The sequence below is a fragment of the Trichosurus vulpecula genome, chromosome 3 (genome assembly GCF_011100635.1).
Source record: "Trichosurus vulpecula isolate mTriVul1 chromosome 3, mTriVul1.pri, whole genome shotgun sequence".
Lineage (NCBI taxonomy): Eukaryota > Metazoa > Chordata > Mammalia > Diprotodontia > Phalangeridae > Trichosurus > Trichosurus vulpecula.
In genome coordinates, this window is record NC_050575.1 from 160216010 (window position 1) to 160243243 (window position 27234).

At 43.4% G+C, this 27234-nt stretch overlaps 1 protein-coding gene across 5 annotated transcripts in view; it reads right to left on the reverse strand.

Moving 5' to 3' along the window:
- The window catches only part of RGS3 (regulator of G protein signaling 3), a 173240-nt gene that overhangs the window by 34113 nt on the left and 111893 nt on the right, over positions 1-27234 (reverse strand). Inside the window, exon 1 of one of the 5 annotated variants that reach the window (XM_036751254.1) lies at positions 9069-9265. The exons of 3 other annotated variants lie outside the window; for them this stretch is intronic. The gene's annotated coding sequence lies outside the window, so the exon portion shown is untranslated. Of the gene's footprint in view, positions 1-9068; positions 9266-9870; positions 9895-27234 lie in introns of those variants that run through there. One more of the 5 variants, XM_036751255.1, reaches the window with a different exon arrangement.

Here is a 27234-nt window from a genome sequence, read left to right on the forward strand (position 1 = left end):
GTGGGCATTACCACCTGCATTCACTTGCCCTATGCCAACTTCCAGTAACATCCCCAAAGGAAGCCATGACATTCCTGCTATATATCATGACCAACTTTCCAAAAGAATATGGCCACAGAGTAACAACTTGGCTTATTCTCACTATAAAAGTAGTAACAGTTAACCTTTATAAAACATTCAAGGGTCTACAAAGTGCCTTCCTTACATTAACAACATGAAATAGGTAGTTTAAGCATTATTATTCCTGAATTATAAATGAGAAAGTTAGGGTTCGCAAAAGTTAACTGACTTACCCAAAGTCACAGAGAGACTGGCCACACCGGGACTAGAATCCTGATTCCCAGTCCACCACACTGGAAAAAAACCATTTATTTTGATCCTACTTCCTTGTCACTCCTTTTCGGGATCCCTACTTGGGATTCCTCAATATAGAATGACAAGGGCATTGCAAAACTCCAGCTCTCTTGAACTGGGGGGAGTTCCCCAGTGCCAAATGCCCAGAACCCTCACTTTTACTTGCCCCATGGCAAAGGTAAACTTTGCTCCCCTCCCAGATTCCGTCCAAGCAGCAAAGCAGGGACTGGATCAAGGGATCTCTTTGAGCCAGTCTGAGGCCACCATGAGGGCCCAGGCCATTCAGGAAGGAGGGTATGGTCAGCATCGAACACAAGAGAGGGAGTTGGAAAGGTCACAAAAGCGATGCAAATATTGCTGTCACTGTTCAAGATGAGGTGGCAACCCTCTCACTTACCTTCTTATACTCACTCCCTTCTTATAAGCAAAACTCTAACAAGGAAGGCCTCAGTAGAATGCAGACTATACACTTGAAGAAAAATACCACTATCTTCTGCTTATCTGGGTACTTAAGGAGCTCAAATCAGGGCTATGATAACGGAAAAACTGAGGCATTGAGCAAGGGAGAAGGAACTTGCACAAAGCCCTGCCAGGAAAATGTGGTAGATCCAAATAGGTTAACTCAAATGGAAGAAGACTTTGTGAGGAGGAAAAACAAATGAAATCTACTTCCACCTTTCTTCCCTTTCTTTCAGAAACTCACTGGCTGAAACCGGAAGAGGGAGAACATTACTTACTAAGGAGCTTCAGCAGAAGGCTAGCCTTTGGAGCCCCCACTTCAGGAAGATTCCCAAGGGGCTGATCTTGTGAACTCGTGCCCGACTCATGGCCTCTCAACAGACTGTCAGTCCCAGCCTTAGTGCCCTCAGAGGATCAGAGCATTATTGGTAACCACAGTCATGAAGCAGGAAGCTTCACTGCACCCCTGGGGAACAGGAAGCAGAAGTTCAAGTAATGGCCCTGTAGCCTCAGGAAAGCGGAAGCGAGTGAACTTACACACCTTCGGGGCAAAAGCTGAAACTCCTCCCCCTCCAGGTGGTTAGATACCAACATCATCAGGGATGATCAAAAGGAGCGGAAGTAGCTTCCTGAGGGCCCCAGTAATAATATTACTTCCACCCCTCACTCCACAGACCCAATCATGTGAAGGAGGGACAAGAAGGAGGCCCATTGAGAGAATGTGCTTAAATCTTGTAAAGCAGGAGCCAAAGAAGCTTCCAGGCTAGCGTAATGCCTGGACCACGGAGAGGCAGCGCGGCACAGGGGAAAGCAGGCTGGTTTTGTTCAGACCCTGGCTCTACCACTTGTTATCAGTGTGACTTTAGACAAGTCAATTCATCTTTCTGTGCCTTGATCTCCTCCTCTATAAAATAAGGGAGATGAACTTAACATTACTTTAGCTCCCTTCTAGCTGCAAATCTATGATCTGGTGATCCCAGGTGCTGTGGACAATGAAAAAATAAAGAAGGGCCAGCCCCTGCCTTCAAGAATCTTATAACCAAGCAGAAGAGACAAGAAAGAGACAGGTCATGGTAATTCACAGTAGAACATGACAAAGGCATGTGAGAGACATGAGGGGCTGAAGAGGGATCCAAAGGCAGCTTCATGAAGAGATCTTCTGACATCTCTGCATCTTCTCTGGAGACAGGAGGAGCTCCCAAAGCAACCCTGCCCTACAGTCCCAACCTGGAGCAGCTGACTGCTTAGAAACCCCATCAGTCACTTATAACTTCCCCAGATTCTGCTTTAGACTCTCCCTCCTCTGACTGTGTCAGTACCACCAAACCCAAAGCCAGCACAAGGCAAGTGTGGAGCAGGCCAAGTTAAAAGTTGCTTTTTAGCACTGCTTCTCACGTCGCAGTCATGGAAGGACTCTTAGAACAAAGAATGTTACAGCACAAAATGTTGGAAGAGGTGGAAACCTTAGCGATCTGGTTCAACCCCTTCATTTCACAGATCAAGAAATTAAGGCCCAGAGGGAGAAATGATTCACTCAGAGTCACAAAGCTATTAAGTAAAAGAACCTGAACTAGACTTCAGGACTTCTGCCTCTCTGTCTAATACGGCCTCTGCTGAGATTCTTCTTAGACTCTAGTGTAATGGAGGATAATTCAATTGTTACAGTGAACTCCAGGTGTGGTTACCGCAGTCAACTGAAACAGAACAACTCAGCTATGACTTAAGAGGGCTAGGGAGTTTGCCCAGGGCACTAAGAGGTTAGGTGACTTGCCCAGAATCCCATAGCCAGAATGTGTCTGGGTCTCCCTGGCTCTAAAGCCAGCCCTCTCTCCACTGTGTCAGTCTGTCTACTGTTGGCTAGTTGTCGTCCTGAAGATAAAGGTTTTGTTGAACAAGCAGTCTTGGGTTTAAGACTTGATTTACGAATGGCTCCTACCACCCAAACCATTCTTGCATAAGTCAGGGATTCTTAACCTGAGGTCCAACGGGCTCATGAACTTAGATGGCGGGAAAATTACATCTTTATTTTCACTAACCTTTGGTTTCCTTTGTGATTCTGTGTTTTACTGTATGCATTTAAAAACCCTACCTGAGAAGGGATCCATAGGGACTGTACCAGAAAGCCAGAGGGGTCCACAAGACAAGAAAGGGTGGGAACCTTGGCCTAAGCCTCCCCCTCAATGCTGCTGCAAAGCTACCTTGGTTCAGGATTCTCCATCTGCTCTTCTCACAAAACCCTGTGGGGTTCACGAGTTGGGCTCTGCATGGCTCAGGGCCAGGATTAGTACTATTTCAACTACATTTTGGGTTAAACGGGTCTTTGTGGGCTGGCTCAGGAACCTAACCACCACGTGCCATTGTTTCTAAACGAAAATGTGCTCCAGAACCAAAATAGTTCACTTACAAATGAACTTTTAGAATATAACCTGTATTCAAACTGAATGTCAGAAAATGGCAAGCTGAAGTTGTGTGCCAGGCAACATACTAGGTCAATCTCAGGGAGAAGGGCAGAATGCCATGGGAAGGACTTTAACCACATCTAGACAAGATAAATTGTGTTCCCCTCCCATACACACACTGCAAACGGTCCAGCACCTTCTGCTGTTACAGTAAAGTTCCCTCTGTCAGGGAACTCTTATGTCCCGAAAGGCCCTGGACTTGTGGCTCAAGTCTTCTTCTACTCCCTGAAAGGAGATGGTCCTATGTCTAGGCCCACTGCAGCTGTACCCTGCTGGCAAAGCAGAACTCTTTTCTTTGGAGAAGCTGGGTCTGAGGAACAAGGCAAGCAGCTCTAGCTCACCCAGATCCAACCCCAGAGAGAGGCGCCAGTCTCTCCCTACTCAGTGGGACTGAGCTGTAAACAAGCTTGTTTATTCCTGGGAGGAATAATAGCTTTCTCTGGAGTGATGACATCTTGGAAACAGCATAGCTTAACAAACAACAACAAACCTCCAGCCGCTTGGGCTTTCTCACCAAAGCTGGAGAAGGATTTCCAATGAGAACTATTTGCCAGGCTCCAAAGAGCTAAGAAGGAAGGGATATGTACAGATAACTTTTATCTTCAATGGGTACCACGTTCTCCACCCACATCACCAGGGCAAGGGGAACAGAAGAGAATGTGTAGTGTGCCCTGACACCCACAGACTATTCAGGCTGAAAGGAATTTGAGAACATGGAATGTTGTAACCAGAAGGGGCCTTAGAAAACATCTCCTCCAACTCCCTTATTTTATGGAAAAGGAAACTGAGGCCAAGGGAGGTAAAGTAACCAGTGCCAAGTCACACAGCTCATTTTTTAAAACCCTCACCTTGCCTTCCTATGTGGTTGCTACCTTCATCAAGCTACTGTCTTATAGTAGCATATTCCTAGAAAAGGCTGTCTCTCCTGATTGCCTCCATTTCCTCTCCTTTCCCTTGCAATAGCGCTTCCAACTTCTTCGCCCAAATGAGTGTGTTCTCTCCTAATTGGCTCATAATCTTTAATTGCAAAATCCAGCAGCCTTTTCTCAGCCCTCATCCTTCCTCACTTCTTCCCTCCAGCCACTGATAGCATTGATCACTTCCTCCCGGAAATCCTTTTTCCTTTCAGTATTCATGACACTATTCTCTCTCCTTGTTCTTCTCCCCTCTATCTAACCACTCCCTCCCCCCACCGTCCCCTTTGGTGGATCATCATCCCCAAGCGTGGATGGATGTTGAGGCTCTGTTTTGAACCTTCTTCTCTTCTCTCTCTAAAATCTCTTACTTGGAGGTCTTATCAGCTCCCATGGGTCAAATTATCATCTCTATACAGATGACTACCAGGTCTATAGATCTATAGATCCAGCCTTGGCCTCCCTCCTGAGCTCCAGTCTCACATCGCCATCAGAAATTTTCAACTAAAAATCCCGTAGACATCTCAAACTCAACATGCCCCAAATAGAACTCATTATCTGTCCCACAAAACCAACTCTTTTTTTATGTTTTTGGAGGTGGGGGGAAGGCAGGGCAATTGGGGTTAAGTGACTTGTCCAAGGTCACACAGCTAGTAAGTGTGTCAGGCGTCTGACACCAGATTTGAACTCAGGTCCTCCTGACTCCAGGGCCGGTGCTCTACTCACTGCACCACCTAGCTGCCCCATGACAAAACCAACCCTTAACTCCTTTTCCCAACATCCTTGTTTCTGTGGAGATAGGAAGCATCCTTCCTATCACAGTCGACAGAGTGCTGGACCTGGACTCAGGAAGACCTGAGTTCGAATCTAGTTCAGACACTAGCTGTATGACTCTGGACAAATCACTGAGCCTCTGTTTGCCTCAATCTCTTCAACTATGACATGGGGATAATAACAGTTCCTACTTCATGAGGTTGCTATGAGAATCGAATGAGGTAATATTTGGTAAAAAAAAAAAAGAAATGTTTAGCACAGTTCCTGGCACACAGTAGGTGCTACAGAAATGCTTATTCCCTTCCCCATATCACTCAGGTTTTGTAACTTTGACTTCTCACCCTCTTCCATCCCCCATATCCGGTGTGCTGATTCTCCCTCTTTACCTCTGCCCCCATCTAAATTTCTCTATTCACACGGCCACCCTCTTAATTCAAGCACTCAGCACCTCTCACCTGGACCACTATGATAACTTCCTCTTCGGAGCCATCCTCCAAGCAGCTCCTAAAGTAATATTCCCAAAGCACGATGTGACTATGTCACTCCCTAGGATTATTATAAATTATCCCCCTTTCTGTTCTTCACAGTCCAGCCAGACCAGCCTCTTTGCTGTTCCTCAATGCGTAGTTCCATATCCAGTACAAGCACCTCATACCATGCCTGGCACAATGCAAGTACTTAATAAATGCTGATTAATTGACTGATCGATTTAGTTTCATAGCTGAGACCCAAGTGTCCAGACTCCCAGTCTGGGACCTTTCCTACCATACCCCACCCCCTCCGCTTCAGAGGTCACTGTCACCTTTCCCAGACAACTACCAAACACTTCCTCATCACCCATGTGGAGAAAATGCTTGAGCTGAGTTTTAGAGGAAAGTAGGGATTCTAAGAGGCTGAAGGAAGGAGGGAGCTGCATGCTAGACATGGGATACACAAAGGCACAGGGAAAAGAGATCGAGCCATGGGCTGGGGAACAGCAATTAGGACAGGAAGGGGAGCAATGCATAATGATGCCGGAATGGCAGACTAGCAGCAGAATCTAAATGGTTTTAAATGCTAGAAGAATTTGTATTTGACTCTAGAGACCACAGGAAGCCACTGGAATTTACTGAGTGGAGGAGTGAAGCGGTCAGATCTGTGCTTTCAGAATATCGCTTGAGCAGCTGTAGGGAGGACGGGTTGGGGAAGGAAGAGACATGAGGCAGCGAAATCAAGTATGAAGTTATTGCAATGGTCCAAATGAGAGGTGTTGAGGGCTTGAACTAGATGGTGGCCATGAGAGGGGAGAGAAGAGCATGGAGACAAAGAATATTGCAGAGGTCCCAAAATCTTAGGTGAATTAATGGAATAGAACATTATACAAAGAAAAGTGTTGAGTTTGTAGTTGGACAAACTATATTTAAACGTCAGCTCTAATGTACAAGGGGTCCTGTTTACCATTGGCAAGCCACCCCATCTCTCCAGACCTCAGTTGCTGTAAACTGATATTTGCATCAGATTATTGTGAGGAAACAACTTTGTAAACCTTACAGAACTGGGGAAGGGAGGAATGCACAATTTTAATTTGAAGCCGGTGCTTCTTCTTTCTAGGACTCAGTTTCCTTATTAGTAAAATGAAGGAGATGAATAATCCCAAAAGTCCCTTCTGACTCTGATAGTCTATTTTAAGTAGCGCTGTTACTGGTGTTTTCTGATGGAAGAAGCAAAAAGTGGAAAATTCTCAGCTACTGGGAGGTACAGCCTAAGAATATCTGCAACCTGGCACTCCAGGAAGCCAATTTCCTTCTGTGCCCCTGCCTTTCTACCTCATGTGCCTAGCCAAATCTTGTAACTGACAAATGCCACTCAATTGCTCTCCTCACAAAACACTAAGCAGAACAGATATTTTCCACTTACTATCAACACACGTTAGTTAGCCTGGTTGAATGCCTCTTGCTTTGAGAGCTATGACAGAAGCTAAGGCTTCAGTCAGTCAGTCAACAAGCATTTATTAAGTACTTACTATGTGCCAGGGATACTAAGAAAGTCAAAAACAAAACAAAATCCTGCTCTCCAAAAGCTTAGATTCTAAAGGGGGACACAACACGTAAACAACAGAGAACATATAAGGTTTATTCATTAGAGACTCCGAGAGGGGGAAGGCATTAGTAGTTCAGTGCACTAATATCACATCTCTCTGAGGGCAGGGGCAGTGCCACTACCCTGGGGCCCAGGAAATATGTGCAGGACCAACAATCAGTGTCCAGGCCACCTGAAGTAGATAACATGATGAGCTACTGAGAACGAAACATTCAATCTGCTTCACTCACTACTTCAGCTGGGCTCCAAGAAACCAATAAATACAGACACACACCAACACATTTTCAGATGCCTCACTTGAATGCATTAAAAAACTCCTCACAGACACAAGAGTAACATATTCTCAGTGGGAGCAACATAGCTAGAGCCCATCAGAGATGTCCTCATGTCTCCCTCCCCCCACCATAAAGAACCAGAATTTCTCAGCTCCAAGTACCCCATCCTGCCTAAAAACAGCTCCCCTCCTTCTGTAAATAGTTATGATAGAAACCTGCTCTGGGTGGGATCATGTAGACACATGGGTACTGAAATCTCTTAGTTTCCTGCAGGAACATGCTCTCCTTAATAGTCTAAAGCCCAAAACTGCCTCCTAATAAGAGGAGATCCATCAAATGTCAACAGGGCCACCCCAGACAGCCAGAGAACTGGCTGGCCTTGTCTCAAAAGCTGCCCCACTTCTGGGCCATTCTCTTTGCTGTAACTTGGCGAAGGATTTGACATGTGTGAGAAAAAAGGAAGAGAGCTGCTCTAGCCCCTACCACACCTCAAGTCAAATGTGAGCTATTAGGTTGACTGGAAAATTAACTAGCACCAGGTCCAATGAGGCAAATGCTTCTGACTGACTTTTCAGACACTTGAGTAGCTGGGGCGTGACCACAATCATTTTCTTTTTCCTTGTCAAGAATAGCCACACAGCATGGAGAAAGCAAGTCATCCCCCATCAGCTTGAAGCCACTGCTGGCTCTTGCAACAGCCTGGCAAGATTTGCTCTTTGGCCTCTTCCTTCCTTCTAGGGTCCCTGAGTCCATCTAACTTAGGTGAGACAGCCCCACCCCTTGCAGAGCCCAGCCTGGAGCAGCCCTTCTAAATGCCAGTTTCTAAGAGATGGAGCAGAGGGGCGGGCTGTCCTGGAAGGCTGTCCTGGAAGTGGGTTTGGGGAAGATGTGGCACATTTCCTAAGTGGCCCGAGTACAGAGTGCAGAACAAACTGCCCTAAACCTTAACACTTTACAAGTAGGCTCATTATACGTTTCAACAGGAGCAAAGCCTCCCTGTTTAAAGCTCAAAGTTCAGTCAAATCATCACATACATTCACATTCACATACTTAAAATTGCCTCATCTCAGAAGTCTTTATGCCCTCCAAACAAAGAGTTGTAACAGTTTGAAATCGGCACCCATCAGCATCACTGATGAAGCCACAAATCCTCTTATTTACTGCCAGCTGGTTCCCAACTTTCCATTCAAAGCTGCTGCTTTTAACCAAATAATCCCGTTTGCTAGATTGCTTCACACAGTCACCAAGTCCCAGGTCACAGGACAGATTTTCTACACATTCCAACTCCTTTCGTCCCCAAATAAAAATGACATGCCTGGCAATAACTCAGAGACAGGGGTTGGAAGGCAGCGGAGACTGCAACAGAATCCCACACTCCTAAGAGCTTTTCTCCCTTTCCCCTCTTCTTCCTCCCCTTCTCAGGAATTCAGTTTCTTTCTCTCTCTCTCTGTCTCTCTCTCTGTCTCTGTCTCTCTCTGTCTCTGTCTCTCTCTCCCCCCTCTCTTCTTCTCTCTCCCTGTCTCTCTGTCTCTCTTTCCCTCCCCCTCCCTCCCTCTCTCCTACCCAGTCTTTTCTTTTTCTCCACAGAGCTAGCCACCACCACCACCATCCCAACACCACACCCAGTTATCTCTGAGCAATACACACCATTCTCTCTGGTTGCAGCATCTGCATCAATGGCTGCCTTAGAGGAGATTTTTAAAAAGAAAAGGCACTTGGAATAGAATGGAGAGTAGCTCTCCCAAGGCACCTACCTAGCACTCTGACCGAGCGAGCTGAGTCCCAAGCACAATGAGCTCAATCAGCCCACCCCAAGCTGCAACAATCCTCCGACGGCACAGTCCCCAGGAACTAACGGCATGGGCACCCGATCCAGCCTGAGCCGGGATCCTCCAGCAGGCAAGCAGCTTCCAAGCAGGGCTGCAGCACTTATTAGTGGTCCGCGTCAAGTGGCTGCCTGAGACATGTGAAAGACTCTCCCCAGACAGAGTGCCTTTGTGTCAGCTGGGCTATTTATGGCACTGCCCAACTTCCCCAGAGGGACCATTACCTGCTGATAGAAGGAAAGCCAAAAGACCAGCTTTCTGCTACACTCATCTATGTCTATGAATCCTTGAATCAGCTTTCCACCTCCTCTTCTCTTTCCCTCCCCAAACATATACCCCATCCTGCCCTTGGGCAACAGAAGGTGCGAGGTAAAACTTAGTTGCTTCCACAAATAGAAAACTCTGCTATTTGCTAAGCCACTGTTGTCTGGAAAAATGAGTGTCTGATGTCTCTGGGAAGTCAGTCCTCAATCCAAGGCTTCTCTCTCCCTTGCAGTTACTGTACGTCCAAGCTCACCAAGGCTGTGCATTATTCCTGCCTATCTAGTCCCAAGGGCCACAGAGGATGGCTGGGGAATCACATTTTTCCCTCCCATACCTGGGAGGGACTAAACTCCCCAAATTACCAACCTCACAAACACAGGCTCAGCTTCTGTTTTCCCAACTTCAGACGCCATGACAGAGCCTGGCCAATTCCTCTCTAAGGGCTGGCTTAGGAGTACCTACTGACCTGGCTGTCAGGCAGCTCAGGACACTCACTGCTCAACACTACTGGGTGCTGGGTGGGACCTGGAACACGATTAACTCTTCCCAAGCAGAACTTCTAAGGCTCCAATGTTTCCGGGCACCCTGGAAGGGCTCAGCTGGTCTGGGGCACGGTGAACAAGGAAGTGCAGAAAAAAACCACAGTATCCTTCCAGAGGAAGATCCAATCCTCTGGGCTTCCTTATCAACTAATCCTACCCCACCCCACCATCTTACCCCTAAGCAATCTTATCAACAGGACATGCTGAGCTCATTCCAGACTAAGAATGCAGCCACCTCTAGGGTGAGACAGAATAGCCCTTTCAACACCCTCAAAGCAACAACAGTTTAACAATCAGGACGCCTGCGCTAAAGGAAAATATTGTGCAAATGAAACCTATGGAGTGAGAAAGGGAGAAAAGAGGAGATGTAATAACTCAAAGTGGTATCTTCCTAAGACCCTGGGTAGGGCCCAGTGACTATACCATCTTGGGCCTCATCTGCTACATTGCAGACATGATTCCACTTAGCAAACATCTAGGAAGCACCACTTAAGACTCTAGGCATACAAAGCGTGCATAGGATCAGAGTCTGGCTAAGTGTTGGCTGCAATGAAAACAAATAGAAGCATTTACCTTGGGATCTACACTTAGAGCTACACCGGGAAAACAAGGCTAGTGTTAAACCAAGTGTTAGTCTCACACAGCTGAACACTGACATTTGCCAGGACTATCCAGGAGGCTTCCTCAAATACATTAGCTACTCACAAATGCGAACTAATCCCTTATCTTGTCATTAGAAGGCAGAGACAAAGAAGTCATTTGCAAAGCCCAGAAGTGAATTAGCATTGGCCTAGCATGGACCCAATTCTTGAAGGCGGCCTGCTATGGCACCCTGCCCAGGATGAATGGGACCAGAGTTGCCAACTTTCCTGGTTTGCTTGGGTCTCTCTCAGCACTTGGGGGCAGTTGGCCTGTAGCCACCCAGGGAGTAAGGTCTCTGCCCTTGGCTTGGGAGGTAGAGTGAGTGAGACCTCTGGGAGGATGGCCCAGGATGGTCTTTTTCTTGATGTTTGAGAAGACAAAAGGAAGCACTCAGAAGAGAAGCAGCCAAAGAGTTAAGTGAATGATGTTTAGGCCTCCATTCTGGAAAGTTCCTTGAGCCTGCTTAGCCAGTGACTGAACATCCCTGACCCTACTCCACTACTGCCAAATCTCCAGCACATGAGGTTTCCTTATCGAAACCAGGACTGGCAGTATTGAGGCAGTTATATAATATAATAAGTGTTCCTGATATTAGTTCAACAGCATCTCTGATAAAATTACATGGCCCAAGATCATTAGGATCATAATTCTAGAGCCTGAATGGGACTTCAGAGGTCATCTAGTCCAATAGCTGCGTTTTACAGACAAGGGAATTAAAGTGACTTGCCCAAGTTTACACATGTAGTAAAGGTCGGAGGTAGGATTTGAATTCCGGTCCCCTGAGTCCAGAGCCAAAGTTCTTTCTACCACACCACAACAAATTAAAGCTGCTCACATGGGTAGTGGGGGAAGAGGGTCTCTGCCTTCTTGGGGCAAGGTCCTCTGAAAGGACGTGGCTGTTGGAGAGAGGAGGAAGATGAGGCAGCATATCTGCAGGCTCCTGCTGGACCACTCACTGGTAGAAGAGGCTGTTCCTTAAGCCCAGTGCCTGCACTAAAGCAATATTCTATTGTCTTTATTCAATAACAGTGAATTAAGTGAGTTAAGTCTGTGCCAGAGACCAGCCAACTCCAATGATCCTCATGGCTCCAGATGACAATCAATCAGCAATGAGCAGGCAATGTTCTCTCTCTCCCCATCTCTGTTCAGTCTTGGTTGTGTTATAAAGGGAAGTCTTTCCCAAAGCCTCCTTAAAAAACTAAGGGGCATCTGCCAAATGCCATTCTAGCCTCTTCTTCGCACCAATTTCTCCCTATTTAATAGATAACACTAACCAGGCACCCTTTGGATCCTCTTACATAGTGTTAATGTTAAAGCAGGCCCTGTCCTGGTAAGATCCATAGTATTCTTATGTACTCTCTATCCCCCACCTCTTAATGCAATAGGATCACATCCCTTAGGGCACCTCGGACCTGTAGTGGAAATAGGGAAATCACAGGATTATAGATGAAGAGTGTAAAGGGACCTCAGAGATCATTTAAAGGAACGCCTTCATTTTGCAGCCCTAAGAACCTGAGGCCCAGAAAGCTTCAAATGCAATCCTCTTTCCACTGTAACCTCTCAAATACACTGCCCACACCACTCTCGTGGCAACAAATATAGAAGGAAACAGGATGTGACACCTAGTGGAACCTGCTGACTCTGCAATAGTCTTTGAAACTCCCAAGGTTGCTTTTCCATCAACCACAGGCTCTGGGTCTGGTCCCATCTCTGCCCCATCATACTTCTTTACCACTAATGGGATCCTTGAGTTTGATCAAGTTCAGTGTAGGGATGTTGTGTACTGCCACAGAATCTTAAACCCAGGGAGGTCCTCTGGTCTGATCAGTTCTGAACCTCCATGTAAGGTTGTGCTTCATTATCTAAAATTCAACTGTTAAATCACTCAACAAATTTATTGTTTCACCTTTGCAACATCTCCCGAATGCACTTCCTTCTCTCCTCCAACACTACCACTGCTATGGTGCAGGCCCTCAGCGCCTTATACCTGGATTACTGAACTAGCCTGCTGGTAGATCTGCTTGCTCAAGTTCTCCCCACTCCAGTCTATGCTCTAAAGTATACCGCTGAAGTGACTTTCCTAAAACACAGGTCCAATCATGTCACATAAACACACACACACACAAACACACACACACACACACACACACACACACATACACATACACCCCTGCACTTAATAAACTCCACTGGCTTCCTATTGCCTCCAGAAGCAAATACAAAATGCTCTGTTTGGCATTCAAAGCCCATCATAAACTAGTCCCCTCCTACCTTTCCAGTCTTTTTACACCTTATTCCCCAACACATACTGGCTTCCTGGTTGTTCCATGAACAAGACACTCCATCTCTTGGCTCTGGGCATTTTCTCTGGCTGTCCCCTTGCCTGGAACACTCTCCTTCCTCTGATCTGACTACTGACCTCCCTGGATTCCTGTAAGTGACAACTAAAATCCAGCATTCTACAGAAAGTTTTCCCTCTGTTCACTATGTCTTATGTATGCTGTATATATAGCTTCCCCATATATACTTGTCTACATGCTGTCTCTTATAAATTCGTTGAGGGCAAGAACTGTCTTTTGCCTCTTTTTGTATCCCCAGTACTTAGCACAGTACCTGGCACATAGTAGGCACTTAATAAATGTTGACTGGTAGATTGATTTGTGGAGCATCTACAGCTAAACGCTCAACATTGTAAAATATACAAAATAGAGAACGGGAACAATTGAAAGAAGAAAGACAAGACTGTCAGTTGTCATAAATGGTTGATATGAAGCTGGGATCTTATTTCAGAAAGTGGACGTAGGAAGAAAGGAATCTGGTTAAGGGGAATCCCAGTTTTGCCTCCCTTCTAGGCATTCTATTTTAATATCAAAGACTGGAATTTCCCCAGAACACCCCACATTCCTATTAACCAGTGTGGGGGGGGGAATATTCTTCTAGAAACACAGAGAGGTACTTGGTATTTCTGTACTTGGGACTGGAGGCCATTTGCCACAAGTGGTGATAAGTCAGTAGTGGGGAATGATCCCCAAACAAGAAGACTTTTGGTCACTACAGTTCTATTGCCCCATTCTTTGTCCTCTACCTCACAGGCCCAGGTCTTGGCTATAGCTACAATTAACAAGTCAAGAAACATTAACACTTGCTTTTGATTTTTTAAGCTTTCAAAGAGAATGAATGAATGAAAAACATTTATTAAGTGCTTACTATGTGTCAGAAAAAGCAAAGCAGCCCTAGCTCTTAAGAGACTCACACCCTATTGGGGAAGACAATACAGTTGAAGGTTCAGCTGCAGGTAGGAGAGCAAGATCCAGGCTGCCTCAATATAGGTCAGGTGACATTGCCCTGGAGGCTGAAAGGCATAGAGGTAGGACAGATGATAAGGCCCAGAGAACCTTAAGACTCACTATCAGGGTAGACGAAAAATCCTAGTGGTCCTCCATTTCCTTGGAAGGATAGAGGTGGGAAATCCTGAGCCATCCAAACAGTGTTAGCAGTCAAGCAGCCCAGATGGATTCTGGGCAGCCTGGGATCCTGGGAGATGGAGCAAAGGGAAGGCAGTGGGTCCAGAGGGTGTCCTAGTACAAATGTATTATTCACACAAACACCATAGTATAGTGTTTGATAAACCCGAAGACTTCAGTTATTAGATCTCACTATATTTTACAAAAACTGCTGGAAAACGGAGCAACAATCTGACAGAAATTAAATTTACTCAATACCATAAACCAAGATGAGCTCCAAATGTATTCATAATCTAGATATAAAAGATCACATCATAAAAAAAGTATAAGCGCCAGCCCTGGAATCAGGAGGATCAGAATTCAAATCCGACCTCAGACACTTATTAGCTATGTGACCCTGGGCAAGTCACTTAACCCTGTCTCCGTGCAAAAAAAAATAAATAACAAATCAGAAGAGTAAGGAAGAAATTACCATTCAGATTTATGGATAGAGAGGATCGTACAAGATAAAATTAGCAATTTTAATTCTATAAAATTTTGAAAGTTTTGCACAAACAAATCTAATGTAGTAAAAATCAGAAGGGAAATAAGCAACTGGGGGGAAATCTTTGCAACAAGTTTCTCTGATAAAGGCTTCACCTCCAAGAAATATAAGGAACTGACTCAAATTTAGTCAAAAAGCCTCTCCCCAATAAAAGATATATGGTCAAAGAATGTGAACAGGAAGTTTTCAAAGAAAGGAATCTAAACTATCAACAATCATGTAAAAATGTTCTAATTCACCAATGATCAGAGAAATGCAAATTAAAGCAGTTGTGAAGTTCTACCTCATACCTATCCGACAGCAAAGTCAATGAAGAAAATGAAAAATGTTGGAGGAGCTGCAGGAAAATAGGTAAACCAGAGCACTGTGGGTGGAACTGTAAATCAACTTCTAGTCCAGGCATTCTGGAAAGCAATTTGGAACTGTGCCCAGGAAGTTACCAAACTGAACATGCCCTTTGATCCATCTACAGCACTACTAGGCCTATAGGTCAAAGAATATAAAGATAAAATAGAACTCTCTTGGTGATTTAAGGTATAGCCAGAATATCTGTTTTATACCACTTTGTCCTGGAGACAGAACTAGAAGCATTAGATTGGGTTGGAGGGAATGGTGGAAGGAGGGAAGGGGAAAGGAAAAGGAGAGAAGAAAAAAGAGATAGAGAGATAGGGGAAAGAGAAAAGAAAGAAAGGGAAGGAGAGAGAGAGAAGAGGGAGAGAGATGGGGAGAGGGAGAGATATTTGATAAGAAAAATTTCTTGGCAATTCCACAAAATGGGCTGCTGAGAAGTTAAGGGGTCCTTTTCACTAGATGTCTTCAAGCAAAGGCTTGATGACTATATGGCACATACGCTATCACAAAGCATTCTTATTCAGGACCAAATAGCCTCTGAGAGTCTATGATTGCATGAATCTCTATCATATACATCCCCATTACCTCAGAATATTTGTCTAATGTCATTTCACACTGGACGTACATGAAGGTAATGTAGAACAGGCAGAAGTCACAACGTGCCTCACTTTCTGGGCCCCAGCCCAGCCTGGAAAGCATTTGCAGAGAGATTTCAGGGTCACTGGAGAAAATAACTGAACGAATATTACTGTCACGACTCCAGATGAGCATAATGATTCTGACAACTCAGATTACTGATAAGAGCTTATGACAAATCCCAACTCAGAAGCTCTGGGTGTAGGCCCCTCAGACACTCGAGCCAAGGCTTTGGCCACAGCATGACCAACACTTCCCCCTTTAGATCCAAGGAGTGCACTGCAGTCACTTGCATAGCCTAAAGTGGTTTAGCTCAGAAAGAGAACCAGACAACTTGATTTTCTACATAGCACATGACTCTTTCACAGCTTCAGACTGTACACCCTAACCCTAATGGCTGTCTTCCACAGCTATACTAATGATCACATAAAGATAGTAAGCAAAAAACTGGGGATAGGTCACAATGTGCATGGTCCAGTACCAATCACCATCACAGGCATTCAATAAATATTTGATGATTGATACAAAATCCATCCCCATTATTAGAGAAACAACTCCAAATGATTATAAATGGGGAATTTCCATAGACAAAGACCTACACATTCTTCACAATATCACCTACCAGAATGATTGTAACTAAAAGAGTTGGTACTAGACACACAGACACTCAAAAAAACTCCTTGTTGATTGTAGGATAGGGTGAGCAGTCTTTTGGCCAAGAGTAAGAAAGCTAACCCCAAATGGAACTATTGTAGGGTCCATCTGCATAGCCCATTTTACTGTAAGCAGCCTAAGGGCAGGAATCACATCTACTTATTTTAGTCTCCCCCCGCCACCCCCATCACACCCAAGAGTTCAGTTCATGTCTGTTTATATTGAAGCTGCTACTGCTGCCAAAGAATGAGTCAGGGATGGTAGATGGGGCATTAAGTGCCTGGTCTCCACTAAAGAGACTGTAACCCACTATCTGGCTAAGGGAAAGGGAAAAAACAAATGTTATTGGGACAGGGAGGGATACGGCCTTCCCACCCCAGGCTTAAGAGCCAAAAAGCTCCTTGGAACAAACCTAGGATGTGAATATCAGAAAGACCAAGGACTTAATGCACAGCTTCAGTATAGAGGCAACCATCAAAATGCTAACTATAATTCTGCCACACTGTAGATGCTTAGAAAACTTACAGCTCTTGGCCAGATTTTCCCCAGTTTTCTGGAAAGAACTTTGAGGTGGGATTGCAGCAATGTCTAATGCCTGCCAGCTTAGGATAAATGTATGTGCTTATTTAGACTCTTTAGAAACCATGTGTGTACCTTGGTTAGACAGACTGCTATTACAAGTTTCTTTTTTTTAAATTAATTAAATTTTATTTTTTTCAAACAAATATCTGCCTTTTCTCCCTCTTACCACACTCCATTAAGGAAGGAAGAAAAAAAAAGTTCCCCTGTTACAAACATGTGTCATCAAGCAAAAAAATTCCTGCATTGGTCGTGTCCAAAAAATCTCTCTCAGTATGAGCTGAGTTCATCATCTCTCTACCAGGAGATTGGTATCCGGTTGCCTCATGAGTCCTCCGGAATTGTGGTTGGTCATTGCGGTGATCAGAGCTCCCAAGACTTTCAAAGCTGATTGTCTTTACGATAATGTTGCCATTGTATAAATTATTCTCACTCTGCATCGATTCATACAAATCTTCCCAAACTTCTCTGAAACGGATCCCCCATCTTCATCAATTCCAACAGCACAACAGTACTCCATCACATTCCTACAGGATAACTTGTTCAGTCATCTCCCAGTTGACAGATTCTGACTTAGTTTCAAATTCTTCACTACCACACAGTTGTTATAACTCTCTTTGTATATATGGGTCCTTCTCCTCTTTCTGTAATCTCTCTGGGGGTAAAGCCTAGTAGTGGCATTACTAGGTCAAAGGGCATATAGCTTAATACCTTTTTGGGCGCAGCTCCAAATTGCCTTAGATTAGTTGACAGCTCTACCAGCAAGCAAGAATGTACCTGTTTGCCTACAGCCCATGCAGTATTTGTCATTTTCATTTTTTTATCAACTTTTATCAACTTTACCAATCTGGGGGTATGAGGAAGAACCTCAAAGTTATTTTAATTTGTGTTTATATAATTATTAGTGATTTCAAGCATGTTTTAAATATGGCTACTGATAGTTTACTTTTTTCCTCTGAAAACCACCTGTTCATATCCTTTGACTACTTATCAATTAAGGAATGACTCTTATTTCTATAAATTTGAATTTGTTCCCTATAGGTCTTTGAAATGAGACCTTAATCAGAAAAACTTACTTCAAAGATCTTTTCCTATGTGCCTGCTTCTCTTATTTTAGCTGCATTAGCTTTGCTTGTCCAAAAACATTTAAATTTTATATTATCAAAACTGTTCATTTGACTTTCTGTGACCTTCCCAATCTTGTGTTTCATCATGAACTCTTCCCCTATCCATTGATCTGATAGGTAATTTCTTCCATACTCTTTTGATTTATGATGTCGACCTTTACGTCAGTCATGTACCCGTTTGGAGTTTATCTTAGTATAGAGCGTAAGACATTGGTCTACTAGGCTAGTTTCTGCTGACTGCTTTCAAGTTTTCCTGAGTTTTTGTTGAATAATGAGTTCTTACCTCAGTAGCTAATATCTCTGGGTTTATCAAACAATAAGCTACTATGTTCATTTGCTTCTGTATACTGGGTACCACTGATTAACCTCTCTATTTCTTAACTAATGTGTGTGTGTGTGTGTGTGTGTGTGTGCGTGTGTGTGTGATTTCTATTTTCTAGAATTATTTGAGATCTGGTATTGCTAGTCCCCTTCCTTTCTGCTTTTTTCATTAATTCCCTTGAGATTCTTGACCTTTCATTCCTCCAGATGAATTTTGTTTGGTTGGGGCTTTTTTTTTAGCTCTATAATCTTTTGATAGTTTGATTGGTATGATTTTTAATAGTTAATTTAAGTAGTATTGTCATTTTTATTACATTGACTATGCCTGCCTATGAACAGATAATATTTCTCCAGTGATACAGATCTTTATTTGTACAAAGACTATTTTGTAATTGTTTCCTGTAGTTCCTATGTGTACGACTTTGCAGGAGACTCCCGACTATTTTATATTTTCTATAATTTTAAAAGATGGTATTTCTCTATCCCTGGTGGATTTTTTGTCATATACAGAAATGCTGATTTGTGTAAACTTATTTTATATCCTATAACTTTGCTGAAGCTGTTTCAGTTTTTTAGTTGACTCCCTAGGGTTCTCTGAGTAAACTATCCTATCATCTGCAAAAAGTAATAATTGTTTCCTCTTCCCCATGCTTATTCCCTTGTCTTATTGCTATAACTAGCATTACTAGCATCATATTTGATAATGGACATCCGTGCTTTATCCCTAATCTTTTTGGAAAGGGCTCTAGTTTATTCCCATTACAATGAATAGTTGGTTCTTCGTTTTAGAAAGATACTACTTATTGTATTCAGGAAAGATTTATTTATTCCTATGTTTTCTAGTGTTTTTAATAGGAATGGATATTGTATATCAGCAAAAGCCTTTTCTGAATCAACTGATATAGTCAAATTATGCTTATGGTTTTCCTAATATTGAACCAGCCCTGCATCCTGGTATAAATCCATCCTGCTTATATGTTACTTAAGTCTCTTTATTAATCTTTCAATCAAAATTTTTGTATCAATATTCATTAGAGATATTGGGTCTATAGTTTTTTCCTCACTTTTGACTATCCTTGGTTTCGGTATCAAGACTACATTTGTAGGGCCAGCTAGGTGGCACAGTGAGTACAGCACTGGCCCTGGAGTCAGGAGGACCTGAGTTCAAATCTGACCTCAGACACTTGACACAGGTACCTTGAGCAAGTCACTTAACCCCAACTGCCCTGCCAAAAAAAAAAAAGACTACATTTGTAATCATTAAAGAAATTCCTTAGGATATCTTATTTTCCAATTTTTTCAAGTTTATGTAGTATTAGAACTGTTCTTTAGATGTTCAATAGATTTCACTTGTAAGTTCACTTGATCCTGGATTTTTTATTTCCCCTTTAAGAATTCATTTTATGGCTTCTTCAATTTCTTTTTCTGAGACTGGGTTAAGTGCTCTATTTCATGCTCTATTAATATGGGCATTTTACATTTTTATAAATATCTATTTCATTTAGAGTGGCATATAATTAGAGAACATAATTCCTAATAATTTCTTTTATTTCATCTTTATTGGTTGTGAATTCACCTTCTTAATCTTTGATACTGGTAATTTTAACTATGTAAGCATTCTGCTATCTCAAGTATGTTTCTTGTAAACAACATATTGTTGGATAATGCTTTCTAATCAATTCTGCTCTCCTCTTCCATTTTATCGGTGAGTTCACACCATTCACATTCACGGTTATGATTAATTTTGTCTTTCCCTCTACCTTATTCTCTTACACTTTTCCTTCTCTTTATTTCTCACCCCCTCTTTATAAAGAATAAGAGGGTGGTGAAAGAGAAGGAGTAAACTCAGCACAAGTGCTCTAGATTTAGCATAATCTGCTTCTGTGACCCTGTCCCTCTTCTTCTCTTTCCCTCACCCAGAGCCCAGTAACTAGTACTTATCCTTCCATTATTTTCTTTTAAATCCCTCTTTGAACTTCAGCCTCCTTAGAGTTTGTTTTGCTTATACAAATCCCTCCTTTAATCTACCCTACTTCTTATTCACACCTCTCCCTATTTCCTTTTCTCTGTTTCTCTGTTGCAATGCATTTTTGTACACAAGTCTATGTATATCTTCCCTTCCTTGACCAATTCATATGAGTGAGGTTCAAGTGTTGCCCATTCCTTCTATGCCTTCCTCCTTGTTTGCATAGCCTTCTACTTGAGCAACCAAATTATGGGAAATAATTTCCCCTATTTTTCTTCTCCCTTTCCCCTCTTCTCCAGTGTATTCCTCTTCCTCTCCCTTTCAATTCTCCTTTTAAGACCATCAAAACATAACAGAATCACTCCTAGGCCCTGGGTCTAATTTGATTCTATGATACCTGATGATGATAGAACTCTGAAGGGATACAAGTATCAACTTCTCATATTAGAATGTAAACAGTTTGTTAGTCCTTTATAATTTGCCCATTCGTGTTTTCCTTTTTATATCCCTCCTGAATCCTGCATTTGTATTTCAAAATTTCTACTCAGCTCTGGTCTTTTCATTAGGAATTCCTGGAAGTACACTGTTTCATTAGAGATCCATTCCCTCTCTTCCTCCTTCTTCCCCCCCACCCCATAATATTTATTCTTGGCTGTAAGCCTATATTCTTTGCCTTCTGGAACAATGTATTAGCTCTCTACTCCTTTATAGTAGTTTTTTAAAATCTTGTGTGCTTCTGACTGTGGCTGGCTCCTCAGTATATGAATTCCTTCTTTCTGGCTACTGCAGCAATTTTTCTTCTAGGAGGTCTAGATTTTGGGAGTTTTCATTTTGGGGCTTCTTTCAGAGCTGACTGATGAATCCTTTATATTTCTATTTTTCCCTCTGGTTGTAAGAGATATGGGCAGTTTTCTTTATTTTTTTGTCTCATGGAGTCATTAGCTTCTGTTTGGTCAATTCTAATTTTCAGGGAGTTTTTCCCCTTAGGTAAGGCTTCTTATTACCTCTTGTTCCAGGATGCTAATCCTCTTTCCAAATTATTCCTTCCTAGCTCTCATTTCTTCTCCCATTTTTTCTCTAGTGCTTCCAGTTGGTTTTTAAAAATAATTTTAAATTTTTAAAAATTCTTTTCCAAAATTCTTGTTTCATTTTTTTCCAGGAATTCTGGTTGGAGTTGTGTCCAAGCTATGTTTTTCTTTTAGACTTTTCTTTGAAGTCATTCTCTTCCTCTAAGTTTATGTCTTAAGTTCCCCTGTCACTATAATAGGTATTTATGGTAGAACTGTATTTTTGCTTATTCATTCTTCTAGCCTACTTCCTGGCTTCAGACTTTTTGTTAGATCCAGACTCTAGACACTTCTGAGAAGAATGTCTAGGTTGAGCTTTTGTCACCTTGTATCCTTCTGCTGCGTTCTGGGGGTACTGAGTGTTGTGTTACTCCAGGATCTCAGGGACAGCCCGGGCCTTGTAGGTGCCCTAAAAGCTTTCAGTGCTCCCAAAGCGGTGTGATCCAGAGCAAAATCCAAATGCCAGCCTCCCGATCTGAGCTCTACAAACTCCTGACCTGGGCCGGCCCAACACTCTTGTTGGCTTGCCCCTGGTTGGAAGATCCAGTAGACTTCTGCTAGCTCAGTCCCTATCTAGAAAGCAGCTACAAAGATCTTCTAGCTCTTCAAGCTCCTTTTTGGTCTGGAATTCCTGCCTGGATTATTCCACCGCAGGCTTCAGGCTGGGCTAGAAGCTGGAACCGAGACCCTGTTCTACTCTTGGAGTCACAGCCACACAACTTCGGTTTGTTTCTGAACTTGCTTCTTGCTTAGTACATAACCAACAGCTCAGTAAAAAATAGTGACTATACCTCACCTGGAGCACCATCTACTGAGCACAGGTCTCCTCAATCCACCCTGAATCTGTGACCCAGACCGGGGCAGTAAGTAACAAAGTTACCAGCTGGGACCTGTTCTCACATCCTGCACAAGCTCAAGGTCCCACCTCACCCCCATATAGGTCTATAACCTCTTTGTAGTCCTCTTTTGGTTCCTGTGGGCTACAATGCTCAGGGCAGGGCACTCCTAGACAGATCCTCTCCTCAGTGTCCACAGAACTCTCTGTCTCCTTATGCTGACCTAGGTTGGAAAGGTGAATCATGATTTTTTCTTTCAATTTCTCTAGCAGGACTTGATCTGGTATGTTTTCTAGATCTTTGTAAAGGAGTTGCATTGTGGAAAGAGCTCAGCTGTCCTTCTTCCTGCTGCTCCACCATCTTGCCTCCACTATGCTATTATAATTTCCCTGCAAAATGCCATCAAGGGAGTTTTCTTTGATTTAGTTTATCTTAATGAATAAGTGAACCATGCTTCACTGGGGCAAAAGGATAAAAGAATGTCGACCTAGCAGAGTAAAAACTGCACTCATCTACCCAAATTTGGGGGATAAGAATGAAGATGAAAGCCCTTCATGGCTACTTTAAGCCAATAAGAGCAAGTCCTTAGGAAGGCAGACCCTGATGCAGCTCCAGGGAAGAGAATTCTGCAGCTTCAACAGAATACCTTCTGCAGCAGAGTCTGGGCTAGTGTTCAATTCCTAATTAATGAGATTTCCACCCTGATCCCTGGGGAGCCCATTTCATAATCCAATTGTCTTCATCACCACCAGGAAAATGTGCCAGATAATCAGCTTGAGTTTTCCTTTAATTCTGTCCCAGGGCTCCTATCTGTCCCAACCTATACCATACTAAATTAATGGTGAATGTGCCTCCAAGTTGCTACCAAAGGTTTCATTTTGCTATATATCTTTCAATCAATCAACAATAATTCATGAAATGCCTACTTACGATATGAGTGCAGGTAAATCAGTCTCCCTAGGCTCAATTTCCTTTAAGAGGGTTTGACTAGATCACTAAAGTTCCTTCCAGCTCTAATGGTCTATGGTGTCCTATGAAGCACTATACTAGGCCAGGAGAGATTCAAAGAAAAGTACCACTACTGTCCTGAAGGAGCTTACATTCTATTGTGGGTGCTCACCACTAACTTATCATATTGTTCTGACATGGATGGATGAGTCCCAAGCTGACTCCAGCTCCCAAAGGGTTAATTCCCATCAGAGGCTTGAGGCACTCACCAAATCAAATCAAGCAGGCTGACCCTAGTACTAAAGGCCTGAAAAATTCTTAGGCTCTCATAGTTTCTGTCACCTCATCAAAACAGTTCAGATTTGCTCACTGCTTGAACATCGAGGATTTTACCACCTACAGTTGCCTGATACAACATTAGAATTCTCATCTTTCAGGGAGAATTGATAAGTTCAACAGCAAGGTGAGGAAAGTGGAAAAGAATTATATGGGTCTGGCTACAGAAAGAAGTAGGGATGGAAGAGGGAAGCTCTTAGAGGCCACAGGGCTCTTCCTATGAACAATAAAAATTGACATTCTTCAGGTAGCCCAAACCTGAGATTTCATATTGTGGGCTCTAGAAGAGAAAGCCTCCCACAGATGCTACTAGAGCAGCACAAATTTCAAGGTCTGACCTCTTTCCTAAACCTTAACGTCATCTCAACTTTGTTGTATGATGCTGCTTTCCCTGTTTAAGCAGCAGAAGGAAATAGAGAAAGGTTTTTTCCTTCCCCTTCCCCAGATGACCTTGTTCCCACTAAAGACCAACATGTGACAAAGAGCTGGAAAGGAAGTTCTTAAGCCTAGGGAAGGCCACCAGATTTCTCCCCGAGTTCTCATCAGACACTAGTCCCATCAAAGACTAATCTCCTTCCCCCCTCTCCTGACCCTAAAGCCTAGAGACATGAAGCAAGGGTCATCTAGGAAGGAGCAATGTTTCTAAAAGGAAATGAGCCGAGCTGGAAGGAGGATTTGAGCAGACATCAAGGCCAAAAGGACACTAGCCAGAGGACTAGGAGTCTGAAAGGCGACTCAAAGGAAGTGTCTTCCCATCCGGCCCCCTGGAATTCCCAGGCTCTGTTTTTTGCCCAGGGTCAATAAGAGACCCACAGAGGAGCCTGCACTCACCCTAATGAAACAACAGAAAAAAAAAGACTATTTCATCCCTTCATCCTGCCAGGCCCTTTCTGGACAGTGTTGGGGTATAGAAGGGATAGGTTACAGTTCAGATAAAGTGATTCTCCAGCCAAGCTGCTGTGTACCCTAGCCATCCATGGCCTAAGAAAAAGTAGCAAGAAGGGGTTGAAAAGCCACTGCTCCTCCCAGGAAGGGACCTACCTCCTCCTTAGAATTGTTCTATGCTTGAAAGCTATTTTTAGGGCAGACTTCACAGGGTGCTTCTTCACTAGTTCCATGTTTTTCAAGGTCCAGGTGATTCATCAGGGCCCCATTCATTCTGCTCCAGCAAAAGCAGCCAGGAATTTATAGGCAAGCCAGTCAGCTAGGCCAATTCTTCCAAATTTGTTAGCTGAATTCTTACTATTTCCATTACAGCCTGAAGTGGCAACTTAAATTTCCCAAGGACAACATAGTAGACTGCTGAGATGGGAAAGTAAAAAACCTATCTGACAACATTTGTCCCTTCCATCCTCCCTGGCAAAGCTTTCAAAAATTATCAGGCACAGAGAGGCAATGAGGTATAGCAGAAAGAGCACTGGAATGGTACAAGAATCAAAAAACTTGAATTATATAGCTGCAGCTCTGCTGTACACCCAGCTGTGTGGCCTCGAGTAAGTCATTCCCTGCCCCAGGCCTTCAGCAACTGTAAAATCAGGGCATCAGAATAAACATTTTCTAAGGTTCCTTCCAGCTCTAAAATCCCATAAACATATATTGCACTGCCCCATCCCCCCACCACCTCCCCACAGGGTAGTGGGGAATGAATGAAAGAAAGAAGCATTTATTTAGCACCTACTACATGCAAAGCACTGTGCAATGATTAAAAACCACCCCCTCTCTCCCATTACCACTTCCCATTCATCTCAGCCCTACCCCTCCCAAATTCCAATCCAGTTTTGCTTTCCTTTTCCTTGTGCCCCCAACAATGTTCCATCAAAATTCCCTTCATCTTAAACCTCTTCCTCTTGTGCTCCTACCATCTTCTGGCAGTCACAGGGACCTGGCTCTCCCCAGAAGACACTGCCTCCCTGCTCATCCTTTCCAGTAATAGAAGCACCTTCCCTCTTGCCCCTTCCCCCTCCTGCAGGATAAGCTGCTCCCCATGCCACTTCCACATTCTCCCTCTGCCACCACCAGTCAACAACCTCTTCTCCTTTGAGGTTCATCCTATCTAGACACATCACCCTATCCAGATCCTGATGGAAGTTATCTAATGGTCCTCTAACACACCACTGGCCATTCTTTCTCAAGGAATTGTTAATTCCCCTCTATCCTAATCCCTGCTCTGAACCTGGAGGACTTCTACACAGATAAAAATGTTCACTCAAACACTGTCGTCTCCCAACTCCTTTGATCTCAACTCCTATGACATATCCTCACACCACCTCAGTCATACATAGGAATGGTCACAATACTGACCTCACCATCACTCCCTTGATCAAGAATTCTGAAATTCTTCCTACCATAAGCTTCCAGCATTCCACCTCTCCCTATGTCTTACTCCTCCAAAACCTATTATTTGTCCTCACCATGACTTCTAATCTCTGCACTCCTCAGTACTTTCCCTATTCTGGCTTTGCTTTCTTTTCTTCACAGTCTTGACCCCATAGTTAATCAACCAGTTGGACTTCATGCTGTCCTCTTCTTTCATATCCCTCACCCTTCTGTCCTGTCTTCCCTCATACCTTGCCAACTTCATCCCTAGATCATTTCCTCCAACTTTCTTCTCCACTTCTACTCATATGTCACTGAAATGGAACTGAAAGAAGTCATGCCACTAGGCTGACTGGGTCTCCTATAAGTTTATGTTTTCTAAACTGGGCCCTCATTGATATAAAGCAATCCTTTTACTCCTCCCTAATTCGCTATTATATTTTCCACAGCAGCCGTTCCAAACCTTCGCTTCATTCCTCCATTCTTCCATAGCAATATCTTCCCCCACCCTTTTAGAAGAGGATTCTGTCTCTTACTTTACTGAAAAACTAAGAGGTCATTCACTATAAGCTCCTCCTTCTCCCCTTCTAATACACCTCAGAATCCCTTAAAATCATCACTCCTCTCCACTTTTACTCTAGTCTCTGATGAAGAGGCGGCCCTTCTCATTGCCAAGATCAAGCCCCCTACTTGCATCCTGGATCCCATTCCCTCTCATCTTCTCCAGTGGATTGTTCCCATGACCATCCCTACTCTCTCCCTCTTATCTTCAACCTCTCCCTATCTACTGGCTCCTTCTGCCTATAAATATTCCCAGATCTCCTCTATCCTTAAAACCCTCTCTCTTGACCATACCATCCCCTCAAGCTAACATCCTATATCTCTTCTCCTTTTCACAGCCAAATTCCTAGAAAAACTGCATACAGTCATTGCCATCACTTCTTTTTCCTCTCATTCACTTCTCAGCCCTTTGCAGTCTGGCTTCTGACTTCATCACTCAATTGAAACTGCTCTCCAAAGTTGCCAATGATCTCTTACTTGCTAACTCCACTGTCTTTTTCTGTCCTCATCCTCCTCATTTCATCCTCTCTGTAGGATTTGACACTGTTAACCACCTTCTTCTTCTGGATACTCACTCTTCTCTAGATTTTTTTTTTGTGATACTCTCATAATATCCTACCTGTCTGCCTATGCTACATCTGTAACCTTTCCTGGGTCATCATCTATGTCCTACTCCCTAACCTTGGGTGTTCCTCTAAGGTCATCCTCTATCCTCTTCTCTCCCTATACTCCCTTTCCAATAATGATCAAAGATTGGCATTAAAAAGATGGGCCTTCCTTTCAAGAAGTTATTAAAGGAGCTCTGCAATTTCTTACAGGAAACCAGCTCATTCTCCTCCTCTTACATAATTTTGGGCCTAATTGTCCCTTTATAATGACTGTCCAAGGAAAATATCCTGCTAGACAAGTTCTATAAGTTGTTCACCTAACTGCATATAAT